Source organism: Apteryx rowi, unplaced genomic scaffold (assembly GCF_003343035.1).
Source record: "Apteryx rowi isolate R43461 unplaced genomic scaffold, aptRow1 scaffold_4, whole genome shotgun sequence".
Taxonomy (NCBI): Eukaryota; Metazoa; Chordata; class Aves; order Apterygiformes; family Apterygidae; genus Apteryx; species Apteryx rowi.
The window spans coordinates 5,681,300-5,708,220 of NW_020450529.1; the positions used below are offsets into that span (position 1 = coordinate 5,681,300).

At 43.2% G+C, this 26,921-nt stretch overlaps 1 protein-coding gene across 11 annotated transcripts in view; it reads left to right on the plus strand.

The window, feature by feature from the left end:
• FOXP1 (forkhead box P1) overlaps positions 1–26,921 on the plus strand; it is a 381,192-nt gene that overhangs the window by 23,531 nt on the left and 330,740 nt on the right. For 9 of the 11 annotated variants that reach the window (XM_026074865.1, XM_026074881.1, XM_026074883.1 and 6 more), the window contains exon 2: positions 21,615–21,742. The gene's annotated coding sequence lies outside the window, so the exon portion shown is untranslated. Of the gene's footprint in view, positions 1–9,807; positions 9,832–9,908; positions 9,933–21,614; positions 21,743–26,921 lie in introns of those variants that run through there. The other 2 variants (XM_026074869.1, XM_026074870.1) reach the window with 2 other exon arrangements.

Sequence of the window (26,921 nt, forward strand, 5' to 3'; positions counted from 1 at the left end):
TCACTGACTCCCACTGCCTTCTGCATTAGCTTTGGCTTATTTGCTCCAAGATTTTCTCTAAAGCATTACATAAACAACTATCGTGTAAATACAGGCATTTGTAATGGTGCTTTTAAATTAAAAAGACTCTTGGATTCATGCAAGCAGGCACATGCATGCACAAAATAACTTCTGGCTTCCCCTTAACACTTTTTAGAATAATTTAAAGGAAGAAAAGATTTGCAAACAGTTGTAAAAGAGCCATAAAAAACTGTCAAATACCAGACCTTCAGCTAATTGTAAACTGTTTTGCTCTTGGAAGTCATACAACATTGATCTCATAGCTGCTTCGTTAAGAAGGCRCTCCTGTACAGCGCAAGAGCTGCTTGCTCAGGTAGCCATGAGCAAAAGTAGCGAGAGGTGTTGGGCTTCTGCTATGAAAGCCCAGCAGAAACCAGAATGGCTCTGGGCAATTTGACTGTTCTGTACCAAAAAGGAAGGTGAGCGTCGCAGGGAGCTGATTAGAAGCTGCACAGCCAAAAACTTGGTTTCTCTCCTCCCGACTGCTTCACCCTTGGAAAGGCACGCTGCTATCTCCACCCTTTGTGCCGGGGTCTCGGGCACAGCAGAGGTAGGGGTGTTTCGAGAGTATCCGTTGGCACAGGAGGACATGGACAGTAAGTGGAGTATTTTTGTAGGCCTGCTCTTAGGCTTTATATCGTTATGGAATATATTCTAATCTTTATATTAAAAAAAAAAAAAATTCTCCAGCCCTTTCTTCAGTTTTCATAAAGAAACACGTGAAAAATCCTTTCTGGACAGAGAATTGGCTGACATCCCAGGCCGGCTGGTTAGTTACAGCTTTTTTTTTTTTTTGCTGGTGTACCAAGGAAGACAGGCACTCATGGGGTGGCTTTTTCTGGTTGGGATTAAAAAAAAGTCAATAGTCCATTAGACTAGATCAGTGGAAAAAAAGTTTTCCCTAAGCTCAGCTCTACTTCTGCAGTAGTGCTGTGTTTTGCTGAAAGAACTCGCCTAGCTCTTTCCATTGTGCAACTTCACTGTTTCTTTAGAATCCTGCAAATTGGGGTGCCTGCTTCCGGAAAATATTAATAGCAACTACTTGGGCTCATCTCTAGTGTGTTCACTGTCACAGTCTGTCTCCTTTAACTAGTTTCTAAAGCTCTATCATTAAATCTCTTTAAGAAGGGAAATTCTTGCCTTTGTGTATTGGTGGAGCCGATGAATGGTAGCCTGTTATCTGCTCGGTCCATGGCTGAATCGGGCTGTCAGAGAAACAGAGCTGGCGTCAAAGGAACTTTATTTGAAGCATCGCCACCTCCTCTGGGTTAGCCGTGGAGAGGCTTCTCCTCCCATCTGTTCCTGAACCAGGGCTGTCCTGCTTAGCAAGAATCAGAGTGGGGATTTTATCTGGCCAGGGCATTTCCTTTTTAACTTCCCAATTTCCTTTCCCCTGCAGCAATCCCATACTGCTTCCTTGTCACTAGCCATGGCTATGAGGCAGTGGCTCCTCTTGGAAATGATCCCACCGGCTGCTAAACAAGGTGAGGAAAGCTGGAGCGTCAYTGCTCGCCCCGGAGGGTTTGAGCTTCACCCATACAGGGCCCTTCTGCTAGAAGTCCAAGTTGGTGCTGGAAGTTGAACATCTTAGTTTGCAAGGATCGATGTGCTACTTGGGAACCCTGGGCGAGGTTAAAATTTTGTTTATACTGGTAATAAGAGAAACTTTTTTTTGGTTTATTTTCATTCTTTTCTCCCAGGAAAAACTGATGAGCAGTCTACCTGACAGCAGGTCTCTTGTTTATAAAACCTGACCTGTGTGTTCATTAATACAGGGTGCATGTGTATGACTATTTAGTCCAGTTTCAATAAATAGTGTGTTTTGGATAATGCAGCTTAAATAAGATTTTTTTTTTCTTCTTCTTCTTCTTTCCCTCTCCACTCACCCCACAAGTAACTACAAGTTGGGAGTGAGTTGCCAAACCTTAATCAGGGTTATTTTAGTGATTATTTAATATCTACAATGTGCCAAGTTCCTGGCTGAGAGACATTATAGGGTGGCAGAGTCTTTGAGTGTGGACTTATATGGCCAGAACTGGATGTCAGGACTGCTTTTGGGAAGACTAGTTCACCTAGATATTGTTTCTGAGGGGAAGGGAGCTTAGGTGAAGCCGAGCCATAGGCTTCTGGATTTTGGAGAGCTCTGGCCCTGGAGGCTGGTTCAGCTGGGAACGATGAGCACCGAGAGCATAACCTGGGTCCAAGAGGAAGGTTGCCCTTGGCCTTACCCTTAGCAGTGCACAGCACATGGTCAGGGATTAAGCTAGCAGTTAATAATTCAAGAAGAAAACACGTGTGAATAATTTCAGCYTGAAGTTTGGTAATAAAAAGTTATCTGGTTCAGGATTCTTGCATGTTGGACGAACAAAAGGGACAACACCAAATAAAAAAGCCAGCCCTGAGGATGATCTGCATGTCCAGATTCGCACATCTTACATGTGACGCCCATGTGACGATTTGGTTGTCTGATGACTCTTGTTAGCTGAGGTGTGACTTATTTTTCTGGTCTGATTCACCTTCCTAATCAGAATTGAGTCCAAGAGACATTGAACCAGCTGGTAGATTTTGGCCTGATTGACTGTGATACCTCTGACTTTATACTTTTAAAATCATTTAAGTATGCCATATGTAAATACAAGGAAGGAAATGTGGAACTGAACAGTGTAGGTCTGGAGACCATTCACTTGCCTGTCCCTGCACAGTGTCTCACAGTCTTGCCCTTCCCTGACTCAGCTGTTGCTAAAAATGAGTTTTCTTGCATCTCCCTGCCTCGTTTCTGGGCCGTTTACTTGCAGTGCCTTCCCCATCTGCAAGGACCACTCTGAGTGYTGCTGCTAAGCATTGCTCTGACTTGTGGCCGCTGTCACATCCCATCATGGCTTGTCTCTGTGAAGCAGAAGAAAAAGTTTATCCCTGCTTCCTCAGTTTTACCCCATTTTAACCACCTTCCCGTACTCCAAAGTCATCCATACCTCTTCTGCTGCATCAGTGCAGCTAGCTTCAATTGCCCCTATCTCCCAGCAGCACTGTACTGCTTGTTTCCCAGTTATACCTGAGAGGGCAGTGAGGGGGACGAGGGGAGGGGGACGACCGTCCCCTTGTCCTCCGCTGCATCTCGGCGGTGATGCTCACGGGCAGCCGGCACCGCAGGGCGGGTGGGCAGGTTGCGATTGCGGCTCGGCGCCTGGTAAGAATTGCACGCTCTTGTTCTGCTCCCCGCGGTGGGAGAGGCATCTTGTTTTTATGCTGCGAGCTGCCTGGCGTGGGCTTGTGTTTGCTGCGTGCTTTTACTGCAGGAGAAGACCGATACTCTCGGTCTGGGCCCGGGGAGACAGAGGTACGGGCAGTTATGCAACTTGGCAGAAAGACCCTGTAAGAGTGGAAAATTGAGTGTGGACCTCTTGATGAAATCTCCAGCTGGTGTCTGAACTCCGGGGCTGTTTTTTCCCCCACAGCGGCAGCCTTAGTCGCTTGGTCTCCAGATGCTGCCACCGTATGAATATTCAGAAGCAGTCAGCTGTGTGCAATACTGTAAACCCGCCAGGGTGAGGATCTGGAGGGCTCCATGAACTTTGCAACAGCGTTACTCCGATGTAGGGGCATGACTGATGCAGGAATTGATTTCTGAGTTGAGATTTCACCTTCTTTTGAGCGGAGTTCACCCCTGTTTGCTTTCATAATAGCATTATTATACCTTGCTGGTGGCAGGACAAGGGGGGGGGCTGCCACGCAGCTTTTCCTCCTTCATGTTCTCCTGTTCAGTAATCCAAGGTGGTGAGCACCACTCTGCCAGATTTGAGTTTCACATCTACGATGATGTTATCAGCTGGCTATCATGCTGTAAACGCTAATGCAGAAGACTCCTGTTTTAACTCAGAATTTTCCAACGGTTACAGACTGAGGGCCCGAAGAGTTTCAATATTAAAGAAAAAAAAACAAAGGAAAAAAGCAGAGCTCTTCTGCCATACTAAGAATATCAAAAATGCATCTTTAAACTTTTTCTTCTCCTGATCTACTTTCTGTATGACTCACGAGGCAGACTCTAAAATGGCCTCCCAACATGCATGCATAATTTTGCACATCCAAGTGCCTGCATACGCAGTTCTCCGAAATATCTCGGCGGTGTGGGCTTCACCGCTGGGGYGGCGCGGGGAGGGGGGCGAAGGAGTTAATTCCCAGAAGGGCCCTTGCTTCTGTTSGCGCCGCTTCCCTACCATGTTTACCCGAGCTTTGGGCGCGCGCGGCTCAGCCRCTGCCGTCCGTGGGAGCCTTCTCCTCGCTACTGGTTTGCACTGGGCCAGTTAGCTTGAAGAACATGGCCTTTTCTTGTTCCTCTCCTCCTGTGAGAAGCACAGCCTGTTAAAGAAGACATATGTTTTCTGAATACAGGCTATTTTCCAGTAACTAACTGGACGGGGGAGGGTTCGAGAGAGCCAGACTTTGGAAAAAGTTACGCGCGAAACTATAGAAATGAGGTCGAGACCACCTTTCGAGCCGATGGCGCTGATACTTAGTCATAGGGCAGTGGGGCTCGCGGCGCCTTCKCCCGGCGTTAGCAAAGGAACGTGCTGAGGATTAAATCTGCCCACCTGGTTTTCTCTTTGCGTGATTCCTGACAGAACGAGCCGCTTTGCAAGCGGGCGTCTTGTCTGCGCTTTTCAAAGCTTTTGTGCAATAATTAAGAGCTCTTAAATTAAAAGACAGCACGTATGTGCACTCACAGGTGTCAGAGCGGGGTTTTTTCACCCCTTCAGGAGATGATGTACTTAAGTGCACGTCCTTATTTGAGAAACTGTTTTCAGCTGAAGCAACGGATGCAAGTTAAAACCCAGAGTTATGGGTGGCTTTTTTAACGGCTTACGATTCACCCCTGCAATTGGGGTTTATTAATGTGCATGCCGACATAACCTTTTCTGAGCGCGTCCTATGCCTGCGCTGGTACTCGGCATGTGTTTGGGCGCTTACTGTTTGTCAGGTTAGGGTAAATGTACCTGACATAACCAAAAGATGTTGATTTGATAAAAATGTGTCTCTATTGTCTGGTAGAAGCCCCGAATCCCCTTTTTTTTTACCCTTTCTGCAGGCAGAAAGAAGTGCAATTTTCATTCAGTGTAGATGTTTCCCTTTCATCCCTGAAGCTAATTTTTTTTTTTCCTGCAGCAGTTTTGGTGAAATTATGTATCGCTTGTGATAATTCATTTTAAAAATTCCTGAGCTGTGTGGCGTACTTTCATGAAAATTCATTTAGATAAAATTAGATATTATTGTTTAATGAGGTGGCATTTCAATTTAGACCTTGCATCATGCATATACCCAGAGTTTTTTATGGAATAGTTAGGTTCATTTGAGTAATAAAGGCTGAATCATGGGGGCTTTAATTCTTAATCGCTGTGAGGATTGTTATCTGTGGGATGTGAGCTGTCTTAGTGGTATTCAATCAAGTGTCCACTTAGCCGTGACCAGAAGTAATTGCTCCCAAGTGGGTTGCACAATGACCTGTTAATACTCGCTGTGACCCTGCGACCTTGTCTGCCCCATTGTTTAGGATTTTATAGCGAGCGAGTCTGCATTTCGGTGGGGTCAAGTAGATATCTGAGGTCAAACATTTTCTGATTACTACACAGCGTACACTGTATGCCTACCGGAGTCGTTGCATGGCCGTCGTCACCGCTTTCGAGGAGGACGCGAAGAGTTTGAAAATTGTCTTCCTGGCTGCATGTAAACAGTTTAATATTTTACTGAAAGAAGTTCATCTTGTAAATTAGGTATGAATAATACATTTGTAATTACTACTCGTGTCTTTAAACACTTGTGTCTTAATTGGCTTGGGTATTTTTTTAATGTATTTGCATTTTGTCAGGGAAGTTAATTTTAACTCGCGCAGAGAGCAGTCAAGTTGCCTAGACGGGGAGATGTCTTTGTCCCGGTTCCCTTTAGCGTTTGAACTTCCCTCAGTGTTTCTAGGTGAGTTTGATCGGGTAGCGCTTCACGGTTGCCTGTGATGCTCGTTGTCAGCTACACAGCTCTCCAGAATTCGTTTGACCTACTTGTTGATGATTTTGTGACCTGCGGATAGTTGTGATGTCCTGCGTTAATTTATTAACCGCGTTTAAATGCTGGTGGAATCGTGGTCGTGTTGTGTAATAATTTGCAGGGCGGGGGGTTGCCGCCTTGTGTGGCAGAAACCCAGTATTTTCTTAGCAGCGTGTCTGGCAAAATAGCCCAGTTGTACAAACAAAGCCTTGATATTGTTTGTAGCACTACTCCCTCTTTTCATGTTGTGTTTACCGAGTCCACTAGCCAAAACACTTTTGCGCACTCTTCAGCCTTGTAGGTCATCTTTGTTCTAAAAAAACGCATGTGCCCGTCTCTCCGCATCACATCCGAGGGAAAATATTTTGATCTTCGTTCTTTGAGCAGGGCTGGTGGTATGACACAAAGCAGTTGGATTATGATACAGTTTGGGGACAAACAAAGCTAGCGCTCATGCGAGAGAAGCAGACTATAGTCAACTGAGTAAGCAAGAGATGAGTGCTAGAGGAAAAACTGTATAGCATATGTGGGGGAAAAAAAAAACAAAACAGCGACTCTCTTTCCATTGCCAGGATGTTTAAAAACAAACAAACAAAAAAGCATAGCAAAGCAAAACGCGACTCTTAATGAAGTGAACCTTTGTGCTTTTTGTTTTGTTTTGTGCTGTGCACCATCACCTTGGTCACGCAGGGTCAGCACGTCCTTGAGGAGGTTTCTGTCTGACCGTCCCAGYGCAGTCGCCCCTGGGGGGTGTCCGACACTGAGGAAAAAGATACCCGTGGTGTTGTAACCCCCTGGGTGTTGGAGAGGGTGTCGGGTCTCTGTTCGCTGGTTCCTACCCGACTGTGTCGCTGGTTCGAGCAGGACCTCAATAAGGCCGCGTGTGGGTAGGCCGCGGAGAAAATGGAGAGCTCCTTGTTGATTTGCATCTTAGCCTTTTAAAACCACACGAAAACTGTAGCCTTTTGTGCCGAACTGCCTCGCAGATCCTCTCTGTTTTAAGAATTCTGGCATCGCTAGATTTACGGAGAAGCCTCTCTCCGCAGATGTTGGTATGCAATCATCAAGACAATTCCGTTGTTCCCTATGGGTTGCTGACATGTTTCGTTGTAGGCCCCAGTGCAGAGTAGCATTCTTATTCCCCCTCTGAGAAGCTGTGGTCTGGAGGCACTCCTGACCTCAGACAGCCTCAGACTGTCTTTTTCTTGGTCATTCTGCCTCTACCTGCCCRTCACAGCTTTGCTCAGGAGGGAATGTGTCCTTGGATCACCTCTTCCTCTCTGCAAAATGTAAACTTGTACGACTGTGTGAGAGATTAAGGGATTTTCATCTTGCATAGTGGAAGATCTCATTGATCTGGTTGCTTCATCGGATTGAGAAATCCACTCTGCAGAGGACCTAAAGAGATCCCATGTAGAATGGGACTGAAATCGGGAGCATTACCCTCCTCATGCTGAAGAGCAAGAAGTGTTGTGAAATTGGGAGGCAGTGCACCAGAAATGCAGGARTTCTTAACACATGTATGTTTTAGGGTTGATGGTAACGAAACAAGTGTCTCATCATTCTCTCTTGCCAATTAGTCAGGATTGGGGCATTTCTCGTAAAGACCCCATGACTAAGATGGGAAATCCAGAGGACTTCATGAACTTAATTTGGGGGTTTTCACTGCCTTTGCTGTGATAGATGAAGTCCTCAGCAGAGCGTGGTGTTCTCTTTGCTCTCGGCCTCTCCCCATCTCTACTAAGTGAAAAAAAATGTAGCTTGAAAAACAGAGTATGCAGACCCTCTAAAGTGATAGGCATTGCTTCTTACCGAGCACGGGTGCTCTGGTCCTTTGTCTGCTGAGGATGTCTGTACTAGGAAGAACATGCTTTTCTGTGGAAAGTTCTTGTTGCTAGTCCAGAATAAACAGAAGGTTTCTAARCTTTTGTGAGGAATGTGACTGGATGCCACAGAAATGAAAGATCATGTTTAGCACAGATATTGCAACCTTGATTTATTTTTTTTTAATTGAAATGTGGGGAAAACATTAAGATTTTACAGAGAATTTTTGGAAAGTCTGGGTTTCCCACACATTTGGGTCTGTATAATGCCTTTGTAGGTGGTGTGTGGTTTGTGTCAATCATCAGTCAGGTGCTAATGCTAATAAAGCCATGTTCAGCCCTACTCGCTGAACCTGACACCTAATGTATTGATCTTTGCAAACACGTTTATACAAGTTGGGGGAACTGTGGGCTTGTATCCACAATTTTCAGCCACCTATGGAGTTTCCTTTTGTACCTCGAGAGAAGGCAGAATAACACAGTTTTTCTTCAGAATTCTGCAGCAACTTCAGGCTTTGCTGAGAAGAGACTTTGCTCAGCTTTGATATCAATTTAGCCATTTCATCTTTTCCCCAGCAAAATAAAGAGCAGCACAGATTGGCTGTTTTAATTAATTTTGTGCAGGAAGCAAAGAGCTTAACGTTTCAAAATCTGTTTTTCGCTGTAGTTAGAGGGCTCAACATACCTGCTAGTCTTGCAGTAAATCTCCTTCCAAGGAGAGTACGGCACTTTTCATGGGGTTTTCATGGGTTAGGGTCTGGTGATGAAATTTTAAGAGATCGATGTACCGTCTTCAACTGATGAAGATTTTGGCACAGAATCCTTTAGGCAGCTATTGTTCCAAGCTAGCAGGAGGATGACATGAAAAAAGTCTGTAGTTGGGGCGCTTGGTGCCCATGGCCTTTTGAGCTCTTCCTGTTATGACTGGTTACAGCTTGCTACTTTTCTGAATCCACAACTATGAGTAAATCATAAGAAAGTGAAACTCCCATGTCAGCCCAGTGATGTCAGTGTGTGCTTATGGTACTGTGCATTCTCGGGGTTGTGTCCCTTCTGTAATTAGTTTGTTTTCTGAAAAGAGTTTTTTAAATATTATGCACATATTACTGTGGTCCTAGAATGCCTTGCAGAGCTGTTCCTGCAAAGCAGYGAGTGGTCCTGAGAGTTGTTAAAACTTTAAATGAGAACGAGGGGTGCCCAGCGATTCTCAGAAGTACTCGGCACCTTCCTGGATAGAGCAATTTAAAAAAGAAAACACACACAACAAAAAACATGAGATGTAGTTATGCAAATTATGACCTTTAAATGCATTTTATATTTGGATTGAAGTTGCTAACGCATTCTTTCCAAGCTATGTTTTCCAGTGCGATTCTGTTTCGGGTGCCTTTGTATCGGTGAAGCAGTGTAGTGCCTTTCCAGCAAAGGGAAAGCAGGACACGATGGTTTGGAAAAGCAGCCAGCGCACTCTGAGATGGGCAGCATATCGCTTAGTGAGGAGTCTGAATAGGTGGATTTTAATTTCTCTGGAGGGTCTGGCCATGTTAACTAGATGGCAGATTCCTCATTAACTAGATGGATTGAAATTTGTGTCATGGCTGATGCCTATCCTCACTAATACTTTTAACAGCTCATTCTACTAGAGCTTTTGGACTTGTCTTGGGTGGAGGAGAGGAATTGGCTTCTGCAGAGGATATTTGCAGAAAGTCACATTTCCACCATATGTTAGAAGGAGTCTCTTTGGATGCAGGTTTTGGATGGAGTCCTCTGTGTTGCTGTAATCTGGTTTGTCCTTTTTCTACCACTAGTTCTGAATCATACCAACTACTTGGACTCTTCTGCGTGTTTCCTGAAGGACAGTGGGAAGATTTCTGCTGGCTCAGCTGCTTTTCGCCTATTATTCCATCTCAGTGAAGAAGTAAGATCTGGGGAACCGAAGGAGAAATTTTGTGCGTCTTGGGAGTGAAAAGGGCTGCAAAAAAATCTGAAAATTCTGCCTGATTTTCAAAAAGAAGGAAGGTACCATAAACCTCAATCAATCTGGATTTAGATCTGACTAGTGACAAATCATTATGTAGGAAGGGAAATATCCCTTTAATTTTTAATAGCTTTGCAGTGAAGTTTTATTAGGCAATAATCTGGTTCCTGAGTGGATGAAAGATCAGGGTGAGGGCCAAGCAGTTTTTTCCCCTGCRGTGCTGTTGGGAAAGGGAGAAGAGGGGTCATGGTGAGATTATTGCCTTATAAAGCTCAAAGCCAGCACCCTTCCTTGTGCCACAAGTATAAAAAATACTTCCAAATGGATATTTACAACATAAATATGTTCAGGACGTGGGCAGCGAGAGAAGTGTGGGAATAGCAGTGAAGGTGCATGGGAGTAGGGATGCGAAGGGGGTGGTGTGAAGAGAGCCAGGAGAGTGTGATGCACATTTTACAGATAACTTCTCGTTGTGTACCTACTTCCAGAGTCTGGGTGCGGACTTTGCTTCTCTTTCCAATGTATCCTTGAGTTTTATATTTAGTGCAAAGAGGTTCTCTTATCCATCTCTGAGAACGTCACCCATTCGCTATTTCCAGAATGGTTTATTGTCGGGGAACAACAGCTGATAATAAGACGGGATTAGTCAAGTAGATTCATTTGTAGTTTGGTGGTGGTGGCGGGTTTGATGTTTTTTTAGAGTATTTTTCAGACATTCAATGCAACAGACATTTCATTGGCAGTTAAGAAAGTATTATAGGACACTCCTCGATAATAGAATCCTTATGCCAGTCCAGTTGCTAAATCCATGAGTCCCTCAGGCTGTAGTAGACAACTACATTTTGCATCGATGCTCGTTTTGCTGTTGTCTCAGATGACTAGACAGCATTTCTTTTGATTTTAAGGTGTTGTGTTATTGCAATATCTGGGATGCTGTGTGTCCCTRTGAAATTACTATTTGCAGATGTATGGATGAAAAAATCTGACTTGCTTTGTATTTTAAGCAGCTGTGAGCATCAATGACTTGGGGGAAGCTAGCGGTGTGGAGCACCTTTGGCAGCAGGTCATTTTGGCTTACACTGAATACCAGAAATGAGCCTTTTTTTTTCTTTTTTTTTAAACATCTGCTTGCCTGATTGTTTTCTGTGTGTTTTTTTCTTTCCTGTGGCTGTTTTAATTTGTAGTGAATGTGTAGTTAATGTAAGTAAGATGTTAGCTTCTGTCTAGCTTTTCAGCAAGCATTCCAGTAATTACTGGAGTACCTTTGAATGCTACAGCTGCTATTTCTAAGTTAAGGAATCACATTTTCCAAGCATTTATAACTGAATTCACATGGGTAAAACTTGGCATTCAGATTGCCGGCCCACATATTTTATTTTGCCTTGATCCTTTATGTTAGCATATCAGCTTTGTGTTTGATTAAAATGATAAAAACGGCTGCTCACTGTTTTGGGTGAGTGTTGTTTTGTAAAATTGTTTTAATTTCAAAAGTAATTGGTTTGGGCCTTGAAAGTGTTTGTTTGTGGTTACCGCTATGGGCTGGTGCGATTTTTTGGGTTTTTTTTTTCCCCTCTTCCTCTGTCCTGCTTTACCCCTTATTGCTGTGAAGAGATCTCTATTTTATTATGTTAATATTACTTGTTGCTACCTCTCTGAGGAGCTGCTTCTCAGAATGTGGTTTGATCCTCTCCCTGCTGATGGCAGGAAATCCCCTTCGTGCCAAGTGATGCTGGCTAAAGCCARACGTCTTCCCCCGCCCTCGGTAATATTAAGTTGGGTTTTGCAAATGCTCCTGGAGAGTAATGCACCCAGTTCCTGCTGATCTTTAGAAAAKAAAAGAAAAATCCTAATCCCAACTTTTCCTTGTCTTTTCCTTGCAAGGGGATGTCCCAGTGCTGTCCCCCCATCTCCGGGGCTCTCGGCAGCATTAAGGGACGGTCTCTCCCTCTCCCTCCCTCCTTTTTCTCTTTTCAAGCTGTGTGGTCTGGTCCAGAGGAAATGTGATTTTTGCTTTGCCCTRCCTAGAGAGGTATTTGTTACGTTCAGAACTGTTGCATGACACGCACAAGCTGAAAAGTAACAAGCGGAAAGAGAGATTGGAAATTTGACCTCTGAATATACTTAGTARATGATGATGATGATAATTACAGAGCTTTTCTTCTGAGGAAATAAGGTGCACTGTGTGGTTTGTTTCTGTGGACAGAGATACCAAACGTAGGGCAGAGGAGCTGAGCAATAAAAACTGAATTGATCATCTAGTAGAGCTGAATACTTAAGTAAATTATATTATTTAGTAACAAGAATTTTGTGGAAAAAGCCTCCCAAAAAAATCTGAGAATACCACCATTCTTAATTAACTACCAGTGTTAATTTATGTCATTATTACTGACAAAAGTTTTACTTGCATTTTAATATTTAAACTGCTTAACTGTTCTTTATGGTAAATGTCCCTTTAACAGGACAGGTAAAATGGTATTGCACACATAATTATACTCTAACTACATATATATTCAGGAGGAGAAACATAGCCAAACTTGGAAGATAGATGCTGGGTTTTGTCTCGTACTCGGGTTTTTATTTGCATGTTACATGTAGGAAGCTGGTATTTCCAGGCTCTGAAGCGCGGTAACAAGGCTCGACACTTAATGCACTTTGCAAGGCGCTTGCAGGTGAGCCGTCCGGACAGGAGCGTGTGTTTTGGCGTGCTGGCTCCTCCTCAGTGTTTTGAGAATCGCTTCAACTTAAGGAATCCGTAACTCTGGAATTCAGTAAATTTGCAGAACTTTGTGCATCTGCYGCTGCGTCGGCGAGCCCGCTCCCTCCTCCCGTCTGCCTTGCTCACCTGGGCTTGCGCCGTGCAGGCCAAGCCGCTTGTGTGTGTGTGTGTGTGGGGGGGCAAATAAAAATAAATAAATAAATATATAAATATATATATTTTTTTGATTAACGACACAACTTGTAGACTTGTAATCAGGAGCGTCTTATCAGCAGCTTTTCAAAACTTGACGTTGTGCGTGGAATGTGCCAGTGGCGGAAACTTAGCACTCAGTAAATGCTGTTGCAGTCGAATTCCACACACATGAATTATGACAAGCGAGGCTGACTGTTCTGTGGTTTGTTGTGTCTGGTTTGGTTCCTACTTTTAAAGTTGCAGTTGCATTTGGTCATTTGAAGCTTATTTTCATAGTCTGGCCAAACCAGCAGGATCCCCGTGCACTGCAGGGGAACATAAAACATCAGCCTTTAAGCTGAAGTGCTCAATAGATAAGAATTTTAAGACTCTTGCATCATGCACCATGTCTTATGGGCTTATTTAGTATACTCCATTTGATTTAATTTAGATATTGAATAAGGAGAAACACTTTAATAGCCAGAAAAAGTGCTGTATGTTGTATCGCCCCTTCTTTCCCCATTTCCTTAAAGGCAAGATGGCTGGAAGGCCTGACTAAGCTCTGTATTACATTTATTTAATTGTAGGAAGTGACAGGGTGTTTTCAAACTGCTTAAAAACGATGTTATGCTTTGTCCGWACTGTTAGCGTTTCGAAAAGCAAACAAAAATTCGTTGGGCTTTTGTTTTATTTCTGTTTTTCCATGACTAAACGTAAAGAATAACTTTTCAACCTTTGCAAATACTAGCAAATCTACAGAATTAGTAGAGTATTCAGTAGGATTGCTTGCGGAGAGCRGGTAAGCAATCTGGCTTTGCCAGTGGTGCCCCCCCTACCCCTTATTTTCCCCACTRTATTGCAAATAAAAACTATAACTAAGTTGCTACAACTGTTAGCTTGCATGCTGATAGGCATTTATCTTGTTAAAAAGCTTGGTTTACTGCTTGTTTGCATTGGCAGGGTGGAAAATCGCTGGGGAGAAGGAGGTGCTGTTTGGATGGCTTTCCTAGGAGATAAGGAAAGCCGTGGGGATGCGGCTCGCTGGCGCTTTGCGCGGGAGAGCGCGCCGCCGGCGAGGTGAGCTTTCGGTGGCTGCGGCGCTGTCACCCGTCCTGACGCGACGGTGACAAAGTGGCTGCGCTCTGCGCGCGGTGTCGATGAAAAGGATAAGCAATAGAAAGCCTGCCACAAAAGATTTTACTGTAAGGGTGAATAGGGAGCTGACGGGATAAGTGAAATATTTCTCGGTCGTAAAGGCAGCATGTTTGTAAGTTTTGAAGTGTCACCCTGATTGCTTGCAAAGATTCCTTGGCTGTTGCAATTCATTTTTGTGGTGCTGAGCAGCTTTGCACACCTTTTGCTCAGCGCCGCCCAAGCAGCGCTGCAAAAAGTGCATTTGAGCTATAATAAATTTGCATGCCTAGATAACCTTTCGTTTGAGAATATTAATTATTACGTGAGTTCTGCACCACCCTGGGTTAATTTTAACTGTTAGGCATTCTCTCTCCCCCAGTGAGAGCAAAGCAGATCTTCAGAATGGGTGAAAATCATCCCAGAAGTATGCTTAAAAAAGAAAAAAGCAAAGCTGGCCTCCCAAAAGCTGTGGTAGAACCCAGTATTAGCAAATGCTTCAGTTTGACTGAAAGCCATATGGCGATGTGGGGAATATTATCTATCCATTGCTCCAGAAGTCGGTCTCTGAATCAGCCTATTGACTTCAGCAGCACTTAATCATGTGTTTTACTTCTTCTTTGAAAAGGGTTGCATTCCTGAATCATGTCCTCTGATTTTAACCACTAGCCAGCACTTTGTTTCTTGGTAACAGACAAGTCCAATCGTATTTATGTGACTAACTTTGCAAGTTTAGACTGCACAACTGGTGAAGTACGCTAATGAGTATTCTTTCTGCCATCGAAATCCAAACATTTGCCGCTGTCCTTGAATTTTAGTCTGAAACTGAGTGTCTTTGTGTGATGCAGCTGGTGGGACATTGCAGGACACCGTGTGGCTTGGTGTGTTCATCTGTAGGGCGTCGTGGGTGCCTCCTGCTACGTGTGGTGTAAATACCCACACGTGAAGGCAGCGATCTTGAAATGCTGTGCTGGATTCTGCTTTCAGAAACCCTGAGCGTCGGTGGTGATCGAATCCGTATATTAAAAGAAGAGTCAGTTGTGCGTGTCCAAATTTGGATTGTATCTGGAGATGGTGAGGTACCTCCCAGATGCTCACGCTCGGTTCTGCTGTGTCAGGGATGGCTTTGACTCACTGTTTGATTTGGGCTATTCCGTCACGCARCTGGCTGAAAAGTAAAAGGAAGGGGGGGGGGGAAGAAAGGCAAGATTTGCAGCTTGTGTAAACTTGCAATTAATCTGTGACTGTCGGGGATTTTAGTATCTGCCGCTCGGTGATCTGAATGGAGGTTGGGCAGCGTTGGCCGTGTCTGAGCACGTGAGCTTYGGGGAGGAAACGGAGAAGATGGGGAGGAGATCTGGCTGGATGCGTGTGCAGCACAGCTGTCGCTGGGCTGAGGAGCACCGGCATTGCCGCCTGGGGAGACGCGAAGGAAGACGGCGGCGTTTCGTAGCCGCTCTGCGATATCCCGGCGTGTCGCTTGGATCAGGCTGGCCTGAGGTTGGGTTCCCCGTGCAAGCCACGGGCAGGAACACGGTCCTTGATCTAAGGGTTCAAGCTAAGATTCCCAGAGGCACTTAAACATCGTAAACTTAGACATCAAAATTCCCAGTGATTTCAGTAGGAGCGATTGGTCAAAGTGTGCTTTCAGAGTCTGGGCCCTGCCGTCCAAATGTCACTGCAGACAACGAGTTGGCACTACGTTTTTACTTTTTCCTCGCCCAGTATAAAGCAGAACATAACCCTTGTCAAGAGTTCGTACGAATTGGCATTTTTCCCCCCTTTCTTACGTTTTTTTTTTTTTTGCAGCAGTCAGTATCAAAGTGGGCATGGTTGGGTACTCGTTTTCTCAGTGCCCGAGGCACTGTTTGTCTCATGCCACTGCCACTATTTTGGGATGAGCTGACTTGTGTCCATTACATCCACAAATCCCCCCTCGCTTTTTTTTCCCCCTTGAGACATAAAATTTACTAACCTTGAATGGCAATTACTACTTAAGTGCACGAAAAAATGAAGGAGGACTACTAAGCCACTAGATAGCTGCGTAGCACGCAGTGGGCAGACACCCTGCCCCAGGGTTATCCCGTACCTAGGGGTGGCGGGTGCCAGTGGTGGGTTACGGAGAGGTGGGCGTACTGCCTCCGGAGCCGTCCGGGTTGGCACCTCCTACCCCTGCTGCCTGGCTTTCCGAAACGGAGAGGACGTGATTTTGGTTTTGGTTTGGTTTTGTGTTTTTTTGTGTTCTTTTTTTTTTTTTTTCTGCCAGGAGAAAGAGGCTGTTCGCAGGAATTTTTGTTGAAGTTTGTCCCATGTTAAAAAGAAAACTCTGGGCAGCTCTGGTGCTGCTACCTGATTTGGCAYGCAGAGGGGGAAAAAATACCGTTCCACCCTGTTCCTGGGGAGAGGGTGCATATGCTTCGCTTTAACGCGTCAGCATCGTTATATTTCAGTAGAATTTTTGGTCTCACCTTTCTGTGTTTATACAGCTAAAGCACTTTTTGCTTCCCAACTTTAAACATCTGGAATTCAGTTTCAGTTATTTAAAAAAAAAAAAAATCAAATCAGAAATCTGCATGAAACATCAATATCTTCACATTTGCCCACGACTTTTGGCTTTAATTTTCTACCCAATATAAATGCTAGAAGTTCTAAGCTGTTGCACATTCAGTAGTTGCTGTTTTCTGCTTCATCTTAGGGTCTTGAGCAGTTTTTTGATTATTTTTCCTGTTAGGCACTTTTCTAATTGGGGATAATACCAAAATGATTAATCAAATTAAGCATGAGAGCAAAGTGGCTGTGTATAGCTGCTGCCTTAGCACAGCTAGCCTGTCTTGCTCTAGCTGAAGTTGCTTAATGGGCCTCTTAGGCTTTTTTTTTCTTTTTTTTCTTTTTTTTTTAATAAGGTACTGTGCAGATCCCATTGACTTCAATTGTTGATTGGGATGCCTGACAGCCGGGAAATTAAGCCCCTTCTTTGTGACTGAGTTGAAGGCCAGATTTTCAAGGATTTTCAAATGCTTAGCACCCATAATTGGTGTTAGATCTTTTTTTTGGAAAAAGTTCAATTCTCATTTGGACATCAAAATAAGGGTGAGAGATTATGATACTTGTAGCGACTGGTGTTACTGGGATATGATTAAGTTTTTTAAAAGAAGCTGGCACCTAATGCGATAGTTATTTTAGTGTCAAAATAAGAGCTTTGGTCTTCTGAATTTCTACTTTGTTTGCAGATGCTGAACATTTCTGCAAATTCTGATCTTGGAACAGAAACTTTCCTCTCTTGCTTCTGCCTCATTTTTATGTATTTTTTGTAGTGTTTGGGAAGGGGGAGGGGGAAAAGAAGTTGAGTAAATTAGACAATTGCTGGAAAAAAGGGGGACATGCAAAATCAAGTGTTCTACTTGCGTAATCTGTTTAACACAAGATAGCCACACAGCCTGCTGGGACGCGGGAATAAAAGGAACATCTGTGCAGGCCACATGGCGGCTTTTGAGGAGCCCCCCGTCCCCGGGAACTGTGTCCTATTTGCAAAGAAACGCTCGAACCACGAGCAACGGCTGAGGTAGATCCCGGTTGAACCCCCCCCACGTAAGCTGCCTTTTTAAAGGTGCTTTGGGCATGTGTTTCTACTGGCAATTTATTTAAAAAAAAATATTTATTTATTTATTTATTTATTGTGAAGACATATGTCTGCGATGAAGGATTTTAGGAAATCGCTGAGCATCTCAAGCTGCAATCAAATACAGGTGTTGCAGGTAGAAATAAGGATGAGGGGAGTAGTTCCTTTGGGGATCTTTTTTGTTGTTGTTGTTGTGTTGTTTTTTCCCCTCAAACATACACAGAGTGGTAACCTGTGTCTGGCAAATGAGCTGCTGAGAAATGAGGGCTTTTTAGGCCARTCTTTCTCTTTTTATTTTGCTGCCGGTGATGGTGTTTGGTAAACAGCTCGATCKCTAGGCACTGGCTCTGGGGAGCCTGCAGCTGCTCCATGCCCGTCCCCCCGGACACCTGCAGAAATTGGGCATTGCTGAAGGGGGAAGATAAACAAGAAAGCAGTGGATTTTGTTTCCACTTGCAACCTGTTAGAATGCACTACTTTTTGTACAAACAGATCTAGTTTGGGGCTTTGCCTTCTCTAGGCAGCCTGTATTGTTTTTAACAGATTCATGTATCGACAACTGGGTAGTCTATATGAAGAAGGCACATATTTTTTAATATGCAAATAGGAAAGGATGGTGGTTTCATCTTTGTTTCAGTGTACCCAGGGTGGCAATAATGCTTTTTAAATCCCTGTGAAAACAGATTGTATATGGCAAAATTAATGTCTCAACTCTCCCAGTATTTTCACTAAAATATTTGAATTTTTTGCATTTATTATGCTGCCTGTTTAAAATAGCGAAAGGTATCAGTCATGCGTTCAAAGCTTAATTGCTGGAGCACAGATTTAGTCTAATTTAAAACAGTCACTTAAAAACAGTTTTGTGTATATGTATACATGGGCACAACTTTTCATACAGTTTGTCTGTTTTGGAGCGGTCTTTTAGGCACCGATGTGCAAGTTCAATCTGTTTTCTGTTGTTCAATGTGACTTCAAGAAGTTATTGGTTAAAGTAGTATGTTGTAGTTTCATTGCAGTTAATAAACATCTTAATGTGAAAGTCGATTAAAGTTCTACCCTTGCTCAGATTTTGAAATTTGCCATGTCAAGTATAGTCCCAAGGTGCATCTGTCTACATGTATGTATATGTATACATATGTTGGTTAATGCTATTTTAATGACAATCTGGCCAGCAAAAAAATGACAGCCTGCCCACCAGCAGGAAAACAGCAGTAGTCTGCTGGTCTTCATCCCGGTCCCATGGGGTGGGTCGGGCTTACCTCACACTGGTGAGATGGAGTCCGTAGTGGTCCACCAGATTGCTTGGGCTGCGTGCCTCTGCCTTTGAGATGCAAACAGTGAAACAGTAAAACTTGTCTTTCAAATCTGTTCAGTATTGAGATGATTAATTTTTGTTGGAGGCAGATTAATAGGTTTCCTATTCTGATTAATACAGTGATAATAAAAACTTTGTGATTGCTGGAATTAATGAAGCCCAGATTCGTGTTTCAAGGTTTGATTGACTGTACTTCAGCTGTACTAGAGCTACTGCCTCTCAACACCTCTTATTTAGCCTTCAGGGAATCTACATGGGAGTAGAGCAGGAAGAAAACTGCACTGGAGRTTGCAGCAAAGACTATGGGGGAAGAGGTTTTAGTTAAAGAGTGGTAAGAGTTTGGCTCATGTTGTAGCTTTATTAGTTTTTCGYTCTTTAACCCGGCGGGCTATTTTTATGAAACTTGTAGGAGAGGAGTGTCCAACTCAAATGTGTGGGTGCATCATTAAAAGCTTCAATTTGTCAATGCCAGATCAAACTTGAGCATGTGGGTAGATCATTAAAGGCTTCAGTTTATCAGAACCAATTTATTAGCTGTTCCTCTCCCTCCTCCACCCTTCCCCTCAGCCACATGCTTCGTTTCTCCAGGCTCTCCAGCCTTCAGCTGCCTCTTGTATCCCTTGGCCACCCGGCGAGCTGTGGTCCTCCCCGGGGACTGTCTTGGGCTGGTGTGTGCCATTGGACCCGGCCAACTGGCCTTTGGTTGCAGCTGAACAAACTGCTTTGGAGGCCTCAATTGGTGGAAGCCCTGTTGGACTTTATGGTGTAGGAATTGCTGTCTTTGGGGGCTCTGTCCTCCCATTAATCCCAGTGGATCCAAAAGACGCAGGTGGGGTTGAGCAGAGGTGCAGGCACAGACCGCACATGGTGAGCACCTCAGCCTTGTTCCCTTGGGAAACCTGGCTAAAGAAGTATTTTGTGGAGCATTTTGGGAAGGCCAGTTTTTGATAGCATTTGAAAAATCATTTCTCCAGGTGTGCCCTCTAACTTGGGGCCAGGTTGGGATGTGACGTCAGTGACTCCCGACACTGGGTTTTGTGCATTGTGTGGACACTGTCCCAGGTTTCAGATCTGCTTGTTGGCCCAAAGATGCCAAGACGGCCCATATTGCTGAAGAGGGATATGGAGTAGAGGAATGATCTGGAGGAGAAGACAGTGCTTCCGTGAGCTGTAACCCTCATCTGCTACAGGCTGAATATGTTATTTAGGCAAGTCATTTTGCCTCAAAAGCCTTGAGTAAGAGCACAAGATCTTTTGAGCAGGCCTTATCCTAAATGAGCCCCATTTCCTCATCTTCTGAGAAAGAAGTCATGTTTAGCATAAATGGTGTTTAAAAACCCTCTGGATCTGTTTTTACTGTGTAGCAGTCTCATAATAGGGTAGCATAATCCCTATATTTAAGTTTGGTAACACTTGTGATCTTCCTTGAGCCATTGTATTGCATTTAGCAAAGAATGGGAGAAGGTCCTGAGGACAGAGAAGTACCTTTTTCCTTTTTTTTTTTTTTTTTTTTTNTTTTTTTTTTTTTTTTTTTTTTTTTTTTTTCCTTATGAAATTTCATGCAGTTGTTGTTGAGACAAACTTCCAGATGTTCCTCAGGAAGGCTGCAGTGGTCTGCCAAAATAATTAACTCCACCAGCATTTGAAGGTCAAGTTTTTGCCACTGCCCAAGCACAGGTGGATGCTTGGAGGCTGGGGGCAGGCACCAGGCTGGGACAGTGTGGAGGGAGAGACCTGGGGAATGAGGAGGATGGACACATCCCACACGATTGTTGCCTTTATTGTGTTTTTCTACCCCGGTCCCTCAGGACACTTCCATCTGGTGGAAAGTTTTGTTTTCTCCTCTCGAGATCATTGCTCCCGGTTCTTTGTTGTGTAGCAGCCCAGAACCCAGAGGCTCTCTTGGGCATTGGTGCATCCATTCAGCCTGTGAGTGTCCTTCTCCAATTCAGGAAGGCATTGAAGCTGCTKTTTAAGTCCCATGGGAGTTAGTGAGTGCAAGTTGTATACCGTGGCTCCAGGAACATCTCTGCTCGTATTTAGGAATATGAACATTTACCCAGTATGGATACTTCGTCAGTGAAGAAAATACACATCTCTCTTAAAATACCCTTATTAGTAAAATGGGTGTTTAATTTGTACAGCAAACAGCATCCTCTGAGCTGAGTTTAAACTCGATCTGTATTACTAATACCTGGGGAAAAAACCCTACCAGTTAGTATTTCTTAACTGATGTTTGCAAATTTTGCCTTTTCACCCTAAACATCAAATAGTTCTTATGTATTTTCCTTATCTCAGAGGAGAGATTATTGCTACCAAGACAGTCTACATTTTGTTAAGGTTTTATCAAGATAAAATGAGTGAAGAGAGTAAATATTTCAGAAATTCAAATATCTTGTTGTATTTTCATAATGCAAAGTAGGTTAAAGTGTCTGAATTTTCTGAAATAATGCAATGTTTTCTAGTAGAATATGGATTTTCATGTTGACGCGTTTTGGTATTTAGAACAAAAATAAACTTACCTATGGGAAGAGCAAATTGCAAATTTGATATAACAGCACCTTTAAAAATCTTTCTTTATGTTGTAATTTTCAGTTTTATTTAAAGCAAAATAAAGTCTTCTGTATGATAATGTTTGATATGTAGCAATATTCTTATAAAGCTCCCCACACCTCATTTATAACTACCTTTTATTTTCAAAGCAAAATGGTAGGCTTTGATATGATTCCAACTAAGTGAAATTTTTTAAACATGTTTTTGTCTTTCAGTCTCCTGAGAACGTTTTTTCTGAGCGATTCCAGCTTCCAGACACATTTGCCATGATAAGGGTTTCGATCCTTTCCCGTGCTTGCTCTGAGCCATGAGTGGATATGTGTGATGCCTGCAAGTAAAACTGGTGAGTTGTCAAATCGAAATTTGTAGTAACTTGCACTCTCTCTTTTTTTGCAATCTCTCTTTCCCTCACTCCCCTTTTCCCCTCTTTAATCAGGTGTGTTTTTTCTGACTTTTTTTTTGTACGTGCTCAAAAGCAAGTCACCATTATTCTTCACCAAAAAAAATGACCTTCATTGTTACCAAATATCAACAATATCAAATATATCAATATAGGAAAAAAAAACACTCCCTTCCTTTTCTTCTTCTCCCAGCCCCCTCAAATCTTGGATGAAAACGGGAGCGATGAGGTTTTTGGTGGTGAAACTAGAGCTCAGTGATGCAGGCAATGCTCCCAACCAGAGCTGAAGCCTTGCGCGCAGGCGGGGTCTGATCATGCTTATGTGGGCAATTTGTGTAACGATTAAACATGAATATGAAGGGGCCTCTTCTCCACCATTGCCAACAAATAACGAGCTCCGCCGTTTGCTGCGCCGTGATAAAATGGTGTCACCGGTACACAGGAGGGCTGTCCCTTCGTGTCCTCATGCCTGTTCAACGTGGTCGCGCTGGGAAGGCTGGTGTTGTTGGAGGAACAATGGGAGAAACCCTTCCGTATCTGTGTTTTTTGTTTGGTTGTTTTCTTTACAGGAAAATTAGAAGATTTGTGTCAGAAGTCTTTAGAAACTAGGAAATATGGGTAACTAAATTGCATGGGAAATRGGAGAACAAATTATTTTTTAAAAATAAATTCAGGTTTCTGTTACATATTTAATATTCCTCTGTGTATTAGAAAGTGCATTTAAATTCAAAGATTATAAAAACAGAGAAATTCACACATCAGTGAATTGTGATTTTTTTTTTTAAGTTTCCTTTTTTTCCCCCTTTTTTTCCAGAGGTAGCATAATTACCATGTCATTTAGCAAAGATTATAATAGCTGTTCAATTTTTACCGACTGGTGTAGTAAACAGTTGAATAAACCCATATGGCAGCTCAAAGTGTGCATGCAAGAGAGAGATCCTTACCATTTCCTTCGTGTCTGAATTACCARCCTTGCTTGTATGACTGAGATCCCCAAACAGGGAGCAATTCCAGACTCCTCCAGCGATGCAAACATTTCTCATGACTCTATAGCATATGAATCAATTGACTTTAATCATGGTGGTCAGGTAATTAATTCCTTCTTTTTTCCCCATGAAGTAAGCATAGAAAACATAGGGTTATGTGCAAGACCCATGCCTCTATTAAAGCAATCTGTGCATTTACTTACTACCTCTTTAATAACTGTAGATAATGTCTGGTGTCCGAATCTTACTGTTGAAGTGTCTGCTGAAGATCTAGTCCTCACTGAGCGTGACATAGGCTAAGTGCAACAACCTGGTACTCTGAGAACCCGTCGGCACTGCCCATAGTGGGGTTTTGTGCCTGGTCTTGGTGGCAGCACGTGGAAGACCTGGCGTGTTTTGAGGCCACCTTTTGATGTAACAGGTTGAGTTATGAAGGTATGGGAGATGTGGCTGACTGACATCCCGTGTAAAGACAAACAGGTCCAACAGTCTGCCCTCTGGATGGCTTCAGTATTGGAAAAGTAAAACAACGAAAAGAAGGATTGTTAACTCCYTCCAGATGCCGGCTTGAACAGAGGAAAAGATTCATGTTGTTCCGCATAAAGCTCACTTATTTCTAGTAATCTTAAAATTTTCATGTCACGTAATAGCTTTAAAATATCTTCTGAATACATTAGACTCTCTAGGTGCTTAAAAAAATTTGCAAAATAATAATATGAAATGGACAAGCACAGAGCTATCTAGCTGGAAAGGAGCAGTTGGCCAAAACTGGTGCTTACAGTCATCTTAACCCTGGTGTATTATCAGCCCTCCGCCAGAATTTATCAAAAGATGGTAAGTTGCCTGGTGATGTACTGACTGCAGAGGGGCCGTGTTGAGCTAATTCAGTTTTTGTTCTCCTTTTCCTTGAGAGTTCAGCTTAAAGGAGTGATCCTTTCTCCAGCTGCCATAAGAGCCACTTCTCAATCTTCTCTCTCGTTCCCCACTTGAGTGTCCGTGATGATGTCAGGAATTCATTCACAGCTGTACGGGTTTGAGAAGTTTCCAGCTTACTGAGCAACCAAATGTGGTTTCTGCTGATTGTGTTGACTGAATAAGTAGGGCCTTTAGAAGAGGCGAGAGTTTTATTTAAAGCAGAGCATCTAGTTGTATACCGTTTTATGGCTGACAAAGGTCATCTAGGGTAAGCAGCCAGAACAGTGAATTGCCTCATTGCAACAACCAAGAAAATGAGACAGAAAGATACGGTAAAAGGTTTTAACAGATTGCTCATTGTTACAAATTTTTAAAGTCGAGGAGTCGGTGCTGGGTACATTTTTAAATTGGAGATAACCAGGCTTGTACAATAAATTGCGTTAAAGAACAGAACAAATCAAAATAATGGGGTGGCACGAGAAATCTGGCCTTGCGGTGAGTTCCCAGCGCGTTGCCCTGCCAGTGCAGTTCAGCACGGTGTGCGCCAAGCTAACGTACGGGCTGGAAACCTGCTGTTTTTCTATGTAGCTGCTGTGCGTTCGTACAGCGCTGGAAGCGTTTCCACCAGGTTTTTCACTTCCCTTTTGTGGGATGCGAGTCAGAAATTTGGGAGCACAACCCGTTGTCCTGCAGCAGACTTGCATCGCAGGTGGGATCGCGGCAGCCTGCCGATAGCACTGTGGTCCTTGGAGCATCTCCCTTGCTCCTGTCAAACGTCAGTGACTTGGTTTTTCATAAACTTTTCTGCCCGTGGAACTTTCTACGTGGTCGGGGGGAGGAGAGAAGAAGTAATTTTAACAATTTAATATACTACATAATATGTTTTATAAGCTGGTGTGAATGCTCCTAAGTATTTTGGTCTTTTTTCATAACACAATGAACCTAATATTGGTAAAAATACAGATCTTAGCTGCCACCATAAAGAGAGGCTAGATTTAATAAACAGTTATGAATGTTGGCAGCTGCCTATCAGATTGTATAACATCGGCTAGAGCACATGAAGACAGTGTCAACTTGCATTTTATCTCAGAAGTATTTTCAAAGCGTTTATTTTGCTTTCTCTTGAGTCCTTAACCTAATTCAAGTTATATAATTGGCTGAATATTTTTCCACACAGCTAATTGGCTGGTCGCCAGCGTGGAAACCATTGTCTGACTTGATGATGATCAGAAATTAACATGACATTTGCGTGGTGGTAATGGAATACATTAGTAATGCAATTCATGAGTGTAAGAAAGAGCCCATCATCTCCCACCTAGGAGCAGCAGGAGGGGCTGGGAGGATGATGAAATGCTCCCAGCAGGCACCTCACAGCAGTGGCTGGCCAATCTCGATGTCAAATTTGGTTTTAAATTCTTCAGACAAAGCTGTAATGCTTACCAATTAATTACTGCAAATGTCAATTAAAAATCTACCAAATAATACCGTAAGATTAAATTTCAATTAAAAAAATTACATTTAACAAGGAAGATACAACATTATTTTAATGAATTCTGCTGAAGGTGACAGTTTATCTAGATATATTTATACCGTGTAGGTGGATCTAAATTCATTCGATAATGTTAACCATGTTACTCCATATACATATTAGTTTTGAAAATTATTTCCACTTTGGCTATGTCCTGGAGGAGACGGAGCATCAAGGGGCAATTCTCATTGTCAGTAGAAAGGGGAATTTCACGCCTTTTAAGTATAAAAATCTTTCCACACCTAAGATGAAGGCTTTATTATAGACTTTTATACTGGCTGAATTAGTGGTATTTTTCATTGCTTGATATTTATGAAACTGTGTATGGAATTGTTGTTATGGTAGTAGAATTAGCCCTAACTTTGCTATGAATATAACAATTTACTTGGGACATTTTTTCAAGTAATGTGTTTCATCATACAAAAAATTTCAATTATTCATATAAATCACTTAACAGGAAAAAATTTTCTTGTGTGATGGTGGTGACCTGTAAGTACTGAACAAAACTTTTATCTGCAAGTCTCTACCCTGTCTTGGTAGAATTATTAAGCACTTGCTTAAATCCAGTCATCCATACAACGGATGTTTAAAGATACGTTTTGAGCTAGGAGTGGCACAGCTAAAATGTCAAGTAATGCGATGAAGTTTGGAGTTGGTGTGGATCTCACATGGATGTACAACAAACTCATATAAAGCAATGGTGCTTCAGACCCAGAGTGTCGATGCAACGCTGATTTTTGTAGCTGGGGTTTTGTGTTATGGGTAACTATGTTTTTACTGAACAGGCCAGTTCTTATCCTTTTGGAGGATGCTGCTGGAGATAGAAAGGCAAGTGCTCCGGGAACTCGGGCTGGTGGATAGGGAAGAGCTGACACGCGTGGGGCAGATAGTCGGCACCAGCAGGCAGGCAGTGCTGCTCTACGCAAGGGTCTCCTCATAGTATTAAAGCTCTTGGGAGCCAAGGGCTCTAAATAGATTCTAAAGAACTACTTTCCCGGCTTCATCTAGTTTATTTCCATGAGCTTTTATTATGTTTTCACACCATCATGTCTAAAATAGGTAAGAAAGAAGACATAACTGAGGAAACAGATTTTTTGTGTCAAAGCAGCACCCAGAAAACTTGCTCTCAGGGAAGCAGGAGGCTACTTTTCTTTGGCATTGTTGTGTCTGGAGCCATGAATTTCGGCAGGTTTTAACTTCAAATTAAAAAACACACCCAGAAAAGCCAAACAACTACTCGCTGCAGGTTAAAGTAAGTTTAGCGGGCAGGTGGTGCTGGCACCTTGGGCGCTGTTTGGACTTTGCCAGTTGGTGGCTGAATGCACCTAACATGGTCTCAAGTCTCACTGCTGCTGTTCAGATACTTTTGGGCATTGGTAACAGCCTTAGAGGATCATTCCTACTGCGTGCTATTATCTGATAAAGCTATAACCAGCAGGAGAGGGGAGACAGCATTTTTCTGTAGGGGGCTGCAGGAAATGGAAACTGGGGAAGTGTCGAGTAGTTGAAACATTTTCTTGCCGCCTTCCCAGACACTAAGGTGGCAGAGAGGCAGAGCAAGGCAGACTCGCTTCTTCAACAGCAGCCAGAAAGCTTTAAATAAGGAGGCAGGGAGGAGAGAGAGAGCGAGAGCGCTCATCATCTTTCCACCAGCAGATAATGGAGCAAGAAGGTCTTGGGTTTCAGGCACCTA